Source organism: Haliotis asinina, chromosome 4 (genome assembly GCF_037392515.1).
Source record: "Haliotis asinina isolate JCU_RB_2024 chromosome 4, JCU_Hal_asi_v2, whole genome shotgun sequence".
Lineage (NCBI taxonomy): Eukaryota > Metazoa > Mollusca > Gastropoda > Lepetellida > Haliotidae > Haliotis > Haliotis asinina.
In genome coordinates this window covers 61,068,511-61,081,698 of record NC_090283.1, presented here as the reverse complement: position 1 = coordinate 61,081,698, position 13,188 = coordinate 61,068,511, and the positions used below count along the sequence as shown (strand labels likewise).

Sequence of the window (13,188 nt, the reverse complement as noted above, 5' to 3'; positions counted from 1 at the left end):
CATTTAGTAAATATATCACTCTCTCCGACTTGTTAAGTTAATACACTTTTAAATCATGCAAGATTATGACCTGATAAAAATGTTTATCACATTTGCAGGTTAATGATGAAGCATGCGACTACTTTGAAATTTCGGACTTGTGAATTATTTTGTGGGCTAGAAACATTCAAGCCCATCTAGCCCAAATGACAAGCAAAATTTGGAAACTATTTTGCGCACTGGCCAGGGCACTAGTTACACAGTAAAATGGCATCACTAATATCAGTGCCTCTAAAGCTGATGTTACATAAAATACATTCAAGATACTGGGACTCTATCCACAAAACATTTGTATCACTATATAATTTGTAAATGTAGGATGAAGTACAGAGTTATGATAGTTCCTTATGTTGCGAACACTTTGGGGATTGAGACCCTAAAAAATTTTGTAGCCCTAAGAATTCTTGCCTTTGATCATAGCTTATGTGTTAACAATGGACTTAAGGAGTTCGTAAGGCTACGAACATTCCGAGAATAGTTAGCTTGGTTATTACTGCTTGATCTCACTATGTTGAATAATGTTTGTTGAAGAGATTGTTCTCCATATTCCATTTTTGTGACTCCAGCACTGTGTGTGTGCTTGTCTGGAGAATGGGGACATGCTGAAGTGCAATCTGGAGCCGATGTCCGTGACGGCTGACACAGATCAGACAGTGGAGTACTCTGAGGCGCCAACAATCTACAACTCCAACATTTATGTGAGTTCAGCCAAGGTTCTTTACTTGGGATGCTCTCAAATGGTATCCTAAATATCGTGTTGGTTGAGGATCGTGTACAGTGAATCCTGGTTATAATGGTGCTGGTTTTAATGCCACCCTGGATATAGTGCCATGGCTTTGCCAGAATGGATTCCCTGACTGTATAATACCCTGGGCATAATGCCAAACTGCACTTATAAACCTAATTCTGATCACTGCCTTTAATGGTCATTATCCTTTCTACTTGCACCAATACCCGGTAAGAGGTTTTACTCCCAATGTAAAACCTGGGAATAGGTTTAACTAGATTTAAGTAAAACCTATTCCCAGGTTTTACTAGGAGTAAACCCTCGTCCCGAAAGTACCGGTTTGGAGCGATCAGCCACCGAAATCTGCATTCACAGGAAAGGAAAAACAAAAACTCTGACAACAGTGTTTTAATTGAAATTGAACGTCATTGTAACACTTCCGTGAGCGACAGTTTGTGTTGTACCGGAATCTCCCTCTGAAGTAGGAACCGACACTGTCGCAGACGTCTGAGTTTTCTTTGGAGCTGAACATGAGAGAACATCTGACGCCATTGCTTGTTGTTGATCACTGGTTCTCTTGTAAACCCTCACTGCCTCGCTTTTGTGACCTACAATAAAAGAATTCATCTTGATAAGTCATTTCAAATTGTACATAACCGTTTGAAAAGCAATTTATATGATATTGTAATCGCTTTGCTTGGGGCCATCATTGGGATTCGAACCCGGATCTTGGCATGTTAACCATAACACATGTTGACATCACAAGTTCTAGCATTTAAAATCGCCAAATTGCAATTTGGCCCAGTCACTTCAAGTTTCATTCGTGTTTTGCAGATATTCATTGAGTTACATACCAGTTTGTTCACAAATCTGTTGCTCGCTTATGTTTGCCTCGTAGAGACGGGTAGCAGCAGTGCATCTGAGCGAGTGGTTCGTTTTCCTTCCTTCAATTCCGGCTTCAGCACATATTCTCTTCACCGTTGTCTGGATTGTGTTGTGGCCCATGGGCGACTCTAGGTACCATTTTCCATCCTTAGGTTTCTTCATCGGGGTGAAGTAAAACGCATTTGCTCGAGTTCAAGATGGTAGGCTGGAAAGTTAAATTGTGTTGACATAGAATCAATTAAGTATGAAATGTTTGCATTTGTCATTTATATGCCCCTAAACCAATGCGTGCAATCATCATCAGGGAGTAAAATTATAAGACAATTTACATGCAGTATGGGTCAAGTCACCCGCATGATGTGATTAAATGAGTGGTATATCTAAAGAATGTATAACATGTATCAGAAATGTATCAGAAAACATCTAATACATACCAAAGTGACTTGTACTTCATGAAAAGGCGCACATAACATCGTTCCGGGTTCTTGGTATTTTCATACGCTCGCACCTTTTTCTTCTGCAGTTTCCTGTTTTTCACTCCCCCGGCATTTGTCTTAGAGACGTCTTCCACATACTGCAGGTACCTGCGGCCGTTCTGGTCTGTATGTGGGCCTGTAATCTGAGGTTGTTGGTGTAGTCTTAAACTCCGATGTTCCTTTCCACCTCTCAAGGCGAAGTTAAGTCCTGGAAAATAAAATTCCGTACACAATTATATAATGTTTATCTATTTTGGTCTTAACACGGGATTCAAAATATCCATCCAAACTTTGTTTGGTTTGGTTTGCCTCAAAGTGAAGTCGGGCATTTTGTTCCAGTTAATCACATTTATTTTCGATGTGAAGGTTTGATTGTAAATGCCAAAATTGCTAATATCCGACTTTTCGACAGGGAAATCAAATGCAAAATGCATCTCACCAGTTAAGTAGAGGACTGTGTCCAGGAGTTTTTGCGGCGTGCCTTCTCCAAGAGCCCCCTTCTCCCACAGAGTGTTCTCCTCGTCTCGAGTTATCACCTCTGTAGGTTTTCTCACGTCTGCTCCAAGACCAGCTGTGGACCTCTCACGCATGCATGCGTCCAGTGCCTGTCTGCTGTCCTGGAACTCTTCGCCTTCCATCAGATTGTAAGGAGATTTGTTAGCTTTCAAGTGTGACGCTATTGCCGTGAATAGCCCATACACAGTAACAGCTGGGTAGCAAGTCCCGTCCACTTTCCTCGCCTCGAATAGGAAATACTTTAGGGCTGTATTTATATCTTTAGCAGTCATATCCAGCAAGTCTTCAGTCAAGACGGACGACGACAGCGCGATGTTTGCATCCATTGACCTCGTCCGACGCTCTTCTTGCCATCGCCTGAATACTCCTTTCGCCCAATCATTTTTGTACCTTGTCGTTCTTGGAACACATCGAGATAATTTCCTTTCAATATCTTCCTCAGTCAAAGGTGCCGCGAAACGGAACAGAAAATCATCATCATCATCATCATCATCATCATCAGCAGCAGCAGCATTGTCATCATCTTTCTTAAACTGCGACTGTGTTAAAAACATTTCGTCTTCGCTCTGGTTTGCCATGGTTAGCAATGAGCGGATTCAAGTAACCACGTGGTATATAACTGACTCACTCACAAAAAACACGTGCACTGCGTGAAAATCCCGTGCGTTTTCTAACTTGTGCATTAGAGTTGCGACATTGCTGTCATTCCGAATGTTCGCGGTATAGTGAGGTCCTAATTCCTTATAACGCAATATTTAAAATGACGGTTTATAAGCAAGAGAAAAAACTTCTCCTCAGTTTTGGTAGAGAATGTAAACCTTCGGGGGTCGGGAAATCCCTCGGGGCTACGCCCCTCGGGATTTCCCTACCCCTCAGGTTTACATTCTCTACCAAAACTTCGGAGGCGTTTTTTCTCCTATACATAATGCCATATACCAGTGGTTTTCAGAACAAATGTCATTTCCCCCTGGTTATAATGCCAATTACACTGGCTGCAGGTAGTATTTACACCTTAGTTTTAATTCACATGACTCAAAATAACTGACCAAAGTCATTAATTCTTTAAGCAGTCTTGTATTCCCTGATGGGATAAGACATGTAGCAATACACTTCCTGCCACCTACAAGAAGAAGTCATCTGCAGCCCCTAGACACTGAAATTATCGGGTCATTCACGGCTCATTACAGTAGACATCAACTCAGTCCTTGTTGAATTCACAGGGCTACTAACTGTCCTACCTGGTTATAATGCCGTATTATCTCCTGGAAAGATGGTTTCATAATAACCAGGGTTTACTGTATATCTAAGCAGTATACTATCTAATGACATTTGGTTTCTTTCCAGATGGTTAAGCCACAATGACAACTTTTTTTAACATTTTTCTTCCCTTCTTCGTTTAGCAATGGCAGCTTGAACTGTAAATGAGAGTTGGCAGTCCTTGGCAGCATGTTCCATTTGAGTTGTCTCCTCTTCTGCTCTAGTCTTTGACCAGGCTATGGAAACTCCAGTCCGGTTGTACCTAACAGGAACTTTAGTACATGTGACAGACCTATGTGGTAGTTAATCTTTGTTAGACCATCATTTTGCATATTACAGCATGACGACTTCAGATAATATACCATTCAAAATGAGTGGGGGATGTTTCATGTACAAGATTGATAACGCGCAAATGAAGCCAAGGAGGAAACAGATGATGAAGAGAAATTAAGCTAAAATGCAACAATATATTTCCTTTTGAAATGTTTCATCTGTATGGATAGATATTACTTTTTCTCATATGCAGTAGTATTGGCTGGTGATATGCTCACAAACTGGAATATGCCCTACTATTTGTGAATGATGTAGTTTTTCTTTCTCAAGATGGATGAGGATGAGGTGTATTGAAAACCACATCAAATCTGATTAAATTGTTTGAATACAAACTTGGCTGTTTGATACATATATATGTTATGATGTTCATGAATCTAAAAGTTTGATAAGACTTTAACAGTGCACAAAATATTGACTTCACTCAACTGATACCATTGTGAATTTTCCTTTACATTTCCTTTGATTTCTCAATTTGGTTTAGGATGCAAGTCATGGCGTCAATCTGATTGGACAGAGCTTGGAGGCAGAATTGTTCCGCCAACACAAACATCCAATAATATACATTGGCTTTGTCGAGAAGTTGGGAAACATCGTCACCGTAGATATAAAGGGCTTCATCAACTTGTGGAAATATGATAAGTAAGATCTTACTGATAATGTTTGTATTCACTATTCTCTGACGAAGTAAAATCAAGTTCTATGAACAGTCGACTTCTTTACTGAGTGTGATATTTCGGTGTAGGGGCTAACACAGTTGTCAAGCAAGTGATGTCATGCTTGATAATGGTGTTAGCGCCTACACCAAAACATTGCAATCCTTGCAATAAATAAGTTGACTATCCCAAGAACATGGATCCTTTCTCTCATCTTCACAACTTTTAGTATGCCTCTCAAAGAAGTTGTTCAAAAAGAAGAAGAATATCGATAATAATATGACAGTGTTTATAACTTCCAAACTTCCAGGACAGACAGCCAGATTTGTAAATTAAAAATTACCAGTCCTAATTCAAATTCACTAGTCAGATTTTCAGCAAAAAAAATCAGGATTTTGAATACTCTACTGTATGTATTGTGATGTTAAGGCTAAACTTCATGGTCTGGTTTAGAAACTAGAAATCTGTTGGATTTTCAGCCTCAGAATCAAGGTCAGAGAAATCTGAATCATAGTCTAAGGCAACATGGTCATTGTCAATTTTCTCTAACAGACCAACGGACAGACAACATTTAAAACTAGACTGTCTGAGATGAAAATGGAACATTCTGCATGATTGAGCAGACGGGAATTTAAACACTGGATATTAATGTTAAACATAGCAAAAGGAGTATATGTCTGAGAATACTCTGAAGCAATACTAAATCAATGTGTTCTTCATAGTGTAGAAGTTGGTAATATACAATCACAGACTAGTGATGAGGTCAATATCTCTTTTATAGACCCGTGAAAAGTAATGTTAACCGAGAACAAAGTGCGATGTTAATAATGCTTTTCACTGGTCCATAAAAATAAGTGTAGTTGTTTTATTATGTAATTAAAACAAAGCTTGTCCATTTAGTCAAGAAAAGTAATTTTACTTTCACAACAAACCAATATGCTTTGTCAACAATAATGTAACATGTAAACAATAGAATGACATCATAGTATGATGTCACAGTGCTCTCAAGTCAGTATGGCTTTTGTCGGACCAGGATTGGAGTCATTATGCTTTTCTGTCTGCCGCTTCCAGACTAATCAGGGAACCAGAAAAATATACTTACATAATAATCATAGTTATTTTTCCCTTAAAATGTTTTTCTTACTCTCTCATCTGCTGTTTGTCCCCAGCATCCCATGTTTGTCCTCAGAGGCTTGATTTGGGATTTAAGCTTACTGGCTTGGATGATACATATAATTGCCATAGATCATTGCTCAAAATGTCTATCACTGGATTGTCTGGTGTAAACTTGATTAATTACAGACAGGTTGGGTTGGGGAGGAAAGGTTTTAAAGGAAGTAGTGACTATGGGAGTGAATTTAGGTTTATGCTGCACTCAGCAATATTCCAGCTATTTGGCAGGGTTGTGTAAATAATTAATAATTGAGTTTGGACCAGGCAATCCAGTGATCAACAGTATGAGCATTGGTCAACACAACTGGGATACTAAGACATTGTCAACTAAGTCAGTGATCCTGATTACCTGATCCCGTTAGTGGCCCCTTACATCAAGCATGAAATCCCGAAGGACCATTCTAGCCCAGATCTTCACAAGTCAGGTGTTGAAAGTATAGTACATTTTACTTCAACAATAAAATCATCACATATTCCTAGTAATCATTGTTATCAAATTTCATCTTAGCCGACATAACAATTTTTATCAAACAGCTATTGATGTATGAAGGCAGGTTATATCAGGTTATTATCAGGTTATGCACTATATTATATAACTGTTTGTACGATGATGATGATGATGACGATGATGACGATGATGACGATCATGATGATGATGACGATCATGTTGATGATGACGATGATGATGGCAATGATGATGACGATGACGACGACGGCGATGATGATGATGATGATGATGATGATGATGATGATGATGATGATGATGATGATGATGATGTTTGTCCTTCAGGCGACTTGTTTCTGGGTTTGGCTGGTTTCTGCCACAAAAGAAGTACCGCATCCAGATGTCCAAGGTCATGTTCTCGCCATCAAGTACCGAGAAACCAAACGTAAGGGACCAATCATTGTATCAGATCATAAAAGCACAGCATATTTTGTTTAGACATAGCATCAGGATATTCAAACTGGAAACAAAATCAAGGTATGAAAGCAATTAGGTCCAGAGTGTTCAATGTAATGAGGACAACAGTACAATTAAAGGTGAGTTCTTGAGTGTGGAAAGGTGTGACTATTACTTCAGCCCTATTACTTTTGTCTATAAATTAAGATTCTCCCTCAATCTCTTCAATCATGAAATTTTTTCTTTCACTATTTATCATTAAATATTATTCTACATTATTACCGAGGAGGGTGAAAATATTAGGTGCGTATGTTTCCTATGGCCCTCTAGGGCACAATATCACTTTGTCATGGTGACGCTATGACATTGCGTTTTTCTATTGTGTTCTGTACTACATGCAGTGAATGCGGGTAGCCAGCATATATTTGAAAGTAGATTTGGGTTTATTTCCTCAACACGATGACTTTTGTAATAAACAGAATATCATTTTTGTGCCGATATCGTACTATATTTATGACACTCAAACCTTCCTTGCTCTGGCTTGGGAAATACCAAAATGTAGGCACTTGTGTCATGAACATAGTATGACATGGGCATACATATCTTTCTATATATTTCAATTCAGTCCATGACCCAGTCTATGGCACAACCCAGGTTCAACTCCGCACATGGGTGCAATGTGTGGAGCCCATTTCTAGTGTCCCCTGTGGTAATGTTGTTGGAATATTGCTAAAAGTGGCTTAAAACCTCACTCACTCACTCACTCCAAGAAGAATATTGCCCAGACAGTTTTCCACAACAAACAATTTTAGAACAATGAGTATGACATAATGCCATAACCAGATTAGAAGCTCCTGGCTGTAAAGTTCTGAACCATGTTAGGAGGAAATTTCTTTTAAGCTTTTTGAAAAGAAAAATATGCAACACTAAACATAATACATTGTCAGTACTACCATATGTAACCATCATGACATTGGTGACACAATCATACATCCAGACACTTTAGTTGCACTGCCATGTTTGTTATCTTACGTGGTGCCAAAAGTAGGATATGAACCCATGACACCATTTGTTTTTTCTTTACTGAGCGTGTTTTGTTTCAGGTGATATTTACTGACAGAGTAAAGCAATCAAAGAAGAAGACAAGACAAGAAATAGCCCGAGAAAGGAAGAATGGTAGGACTACCGTGACCTCCATGTTTATGTGTTTCATCAGGAGGAAGACACATCTTCACGAGACAAGGGAGTTAACTCAGTATACTTTTACAGTCAGTTAACTCCCTTTTCCTCGCATCCTCGATATCTCCAGGGTATGCGTTCCGATAAGCCTCCACTCTACCCTGGATGCATCTATGGGTCGGCCCGTTATTTTTATTACCTCCCTTTGCTGGCTTTGCATTTTCACGGTAGCCAATCAGCTAGGCCGCAGTAACCGAGCTTGCCAGTGTCAACAAAGGTAGAGTTCACAACTGCAAAGGTTTGTTCCCAGTGTGACTCGCATTTCGGGGAAACAAATTTTTGGGTCCGAAACTTTGCAAAAATATATGCAAAAACTCCTTCTACCTCTTTCAGAGAAACTTTGCATGGTTTGTGTTGCCAAGTTTAATCAGTTAGCAGGAAATAAAGAAATCTGGCTCCATGGTATATATTGATGAAAAGAAACCTGATCCTTGCCATGTACATAACTGAGCAAGGAAAATACTAGACTGCATACTTTGCAGTATTTTCAGAGGTTGTATCTGTCGTTGATGTCATTGCTGATGATGTTGCGTGTTGTAGTGGAGTTGAAGCTACAGAACATGCAGCTCGGGGACCCATGGCATGAGACCTACATGGATGAGCAGGATCTGGTGGTATGTCACTATTAAACTCCTGGATGGCTTAAAGGTTGTTCAGGTTTCACCAAATAAAGTGAATACTAATGTATTGTGTGATCGTGTCACAACTGGTTGGGTCTATTATTGTGAAGGGGTGCTTTGTCAGGTGATTGTCAGCATCACCAAACTGCCAAACAAGGTCACTGTTTGACATCTCAGTGTTTGAGAAATCATCAGCAGTGTCCTAACTTTCTTTGAACAATTAACTACAGATGGTTTAATACAGTGGAAGCTGTCTAAACCATCACTCATCGGAACTGAAGAATTAATTCAGTTTAGACAATGTGCTGGATTATAGAGCTGATAAGACAGGACTGAGATTTTATGCTGGTGTTGACAACTAGCCGGACTGGACAGATGCCAGTTTTGACAGCTACCACTGTATTTCCTATTCAGGCTTTTAGACAGCCAGCTGCAGCAGTGAATTGAATTCGGAAAGTAACTGACTTTATGTTGTAAAGTTAGTAAATCAAACTTGATAGCTTGTGACTGTAAAAACAATTCAGTTAAAACATGAAATGACTGTTTTTTCAGAAGAGTTGTTTTCCAGAACAAGTTCTGTAATGAATCCATGTGTGCATGTTTCGCCACAGCACAACAATAACAATATTCTCTGCTCCCCTATTCATGAAGTTAACTCGACCAGCGGTTTGTGCCATTTGGCCTTCCAGGTCATGCATATGTAGAGCACCTCAGGTCAAACTGGACAACTTGTATGTTGTAGTCAAAAATGAGGTGGGGTAGCCGAGTGGTTAAAGTATTAACTCATCATGGTGAAGTCCTGTGTTTGATTCCCCACATGGTTGTAATGTGTGAAGCCCAAGTGAAAACCATGGTTAAGGCATGATGGGCGAAAACTTAACCATTAGGATATTCCCCTACCCTTGATATATACTGAGAATAAAAAGTTAAGCACCAGCCTATTTCAAAACTAAGATGTGAAGCTGTGGAAATGTTAGGCTGAACTAATTGGGAAGACCAATCCATATTTAGAGAAGGTTCATCTAGTAACTGTTTAGGGATGTCATAATCATTTGTATATACAATTGAAGGAAATATTGTTACAGATATGATGACACTGCGTTTTAAAGCAAAGTATCTACTCATGTTGTGCTTATACAAGACTATTAAATTTAGGTTTCACTTGTTAAAAGTGACAGTCATGTGACCATATAACAGTCATGTCTGATTTTCACTTTTCAAACGAAGGTAACCTTTATGAGGACAACAAAATGTATGTTTTCCAAAATTGCATGCATCCTGTTACAAGTAAAAGATAATTTCCATTATGGCTTTGTTTTTAAACTAAAAGTACTGAACCAAATTATGATAGCTCGTTGTTTCTGAATGATTTCCTATAAGCCAACCTTTATTTTTGCAAAATATACTGGGTGGCACTTAACTTTTTTCATGGTATAAACCCCCAGTGAAAATATTCCCGGATTGGAATTGAGACATTTCCCAATTCATCATGTTGGCTTTAAAGCTTTCTGTGAATCCAGACCAAAATGTATCTCAAATAAAAATATGCACAGTTCCCTTGTGTAATGAAAAGCAAAAAATTGTTGACTGCAAGAAATGTGAAAGAAGTCAAGAACCTACCACAATTCATACGTATAACAGATAAGTTGTCTTTAAGAGTGATTGTACATGAGTGTGCTGAATTTCTACATCAGCTTTTATATTTAACAGTATGTATATAAATGCTAATAATTGTTTTCAAACAAAATCCCCGCATGGTGCCAATTATTTGTACATCTCGTGAAGATGTTATTATTATCTTTCCTGGCAGGGATAAGGTCAAGGTCTCTTCTGTAATCCTGTTGTTTCCGGTTGATAACTCAAGAACCGTTATCTTTCAGCAAAAACTTGACAGATATATCACACAGAACCTACAGTGATACCTTTTGCTATTAACAGACTTTTGTCGGCTTTCTTTTTCTCAGTTTCCATGGAAACATTTTGGACTTAATCACAAAGGGAGATGTAGACTTTCTTTCTGGAGTACAACTAAAAATAACCCATACAGTATCTTTCAACAATACTTGGCAAATATATCAAACAAAACCAAAAGTGGTGCTTTTTGTTATCTGCAGATTTTTGTTATTATTATCTTTTTTGGTATCCATGGAAACGTTTTTTAAACCAAAAAAATAAAAATGGACTTAGACAAGTCACTGTCAGATGATATGTTTTTTTCAAATTTGTAGGGGTGGGGGGAGTTTGTCATTGTCTTGATTTCAAGTTAAGAAAATCATTCTCCTGAACCACTGTGGGTGATTCTTTTTGAGGATAAATGAATTAAACTGAACTTGATAAGAGCAGAGCCCTAGCATGAGGTTGAGCTCATGTGTATATCTGGTAAACAAAAGAGAACGCTGTATCAGTTATTGAATAGTCTGTGGAAATACGAAAAATTGAAGACCTTGAAAATAACCAAATCTTACAGTGTACAAATCATCACTAAATCCGAACATTATTGTTTCAGTCAACAGTATACACCCCCAAGGGAGATATTAAGGAATCTGGCGCCATGTTTCATGTTGTCCTGCGATACCAGGGGACCAATCAAATTTCAACCTACCTCACACGTCTCTACAAGCCAAAACAGGTAATGCTTCCTTGACAGTTGTCTCCATGTTTGTGCAGAAGTTTGTGAAGATGGTAATTTTGTTCCAACTTTATGTTTGACTCATAACAATGATTTCAAACACTGTGCTAATCAGCTAAAGTGACAAATTGGAAAGATCATGACTGTGGAATGTTTTTTAATATCATACAAATTAGGGCTGCAACGATTCACCCAAACCTCGATTTAAATTTTTTTTTTTCGATGTTGGACCCTCAATTCGATCATATTCGATTCGATTCTTCATAGTTCGTTTCTTCTAGCCATGACAATACTTTTGTGATTAGAGTTATCTCCCTTGCACCAGGTGAAGTGTTCTGGCATCCTGGAGGTGTGTCAGACATCCAGTGGGAGGGAGATGGTGTTCTTGCTTCTCTACCCACAGTTCCCGCCAAAAGGTCAGTCACATGTCCTGCATCAAAGTATCTGTAGAATTTTCGAATGTTTAAAGTTCAGGGTAGGTGCCAAAAAATGGTAATTTAGTAGCTTGAGTAACGATACCACATATTTCTTTCTTCTTTTAAAAAAATAAGGAATTCAGAAACTGGATATTTTATAAGATTTTTTTTAATGGACAGTAAAGTTTAAACCAGTCAGTTCCAAGGAATAATTGTAATTGCACTCACTCACTCACTCACTCACTCACTCACTCACTCACTCACTCACTCACTCACTCACTCACTCACTCACTCACTCACTCACTCACTCACTCACTCACTCACTCACTCACTCACTCTTGATCAATGATGATAATGACTTCAGACTATCAGAACAGAAGAACTTGGCTGACAAATATTCAGGAATGACTTTTCATGTATGTTTTTAGCTCAGTCTGTCTTTACCAAGGCAATGTTGATTATTATTTTAACATTTTTGTTTGCTTAAACACTGTAACCGTCAGGAATGGCATGCACGAATCACAGAATCGAAGAAACTTTACTCACATCAACATTTCAAATCTTGACTAAACTAAATTATACTTTTTGACTGTAAACACGACCGCTGATGTCTACTATTCCTTCTCAGCTCATCACAACTATATTTGAGTGTTAATACCAGATGCTAGAAAGGATTACTGTACGAAGAAAGAATATGCCAATTCTGTGATTATTGTCGTGTTGAAGACGAAAACAATTTCTGTCTTATCTGCTCAGCTCATGATACTTTAAGACCATTAAATCTACCAACACACTGTCTTTCAAATGTTAACATTTGTATTTACTATAAATCAGTGTCCTGTACAAGTAATACTATTCTTAAGTAAGTAAGGTAAGTATTTAAATATCTAAAATATTTAGATTTTAATAATTCTTATTAACATTGCACACTTTGTTCTTACACTTCTTAAAAGAAAGACAATCCTGCCAAAACTGTCTATAATTGTTTGGCTGATGGGCTTTACTCTGGAACAAACAAGTGAATTGAAATGAATGACTAAGAGAGACCTTCACACTCTAATGAGAGTTTTCATGTTATACAGTTACTATAGATCTGTCAGACGTGCTCCATGTGCTTTATATCTTGCAGATGCACATATGACAGTCCTTGTCCTTGACCTTCGATCTATGAAGTTGAAGGACATAAGACGAGACATCCCTCTGACCGAGGCCGAATATAAAGAAGTGCAACAGAGAGATGTTGTATCTTGTGATGTAAGTATTTACAGTGTAATACAATACTGTCTTCCTTCCAACATCCATTGCTGCAAATACTTTTAATACT

General features: G+C 38.3%; 1 pseudogene; it reads left to right on the top strand.

Annotated features, from left to right (window-relative positions):
- Positions 1-13,188, top strand: part of LOC137281066 (uncharacterized) — a 51,671-nt pseudogene that overhangs the window by 30,365 nt on the left and 8,118 nt on the right.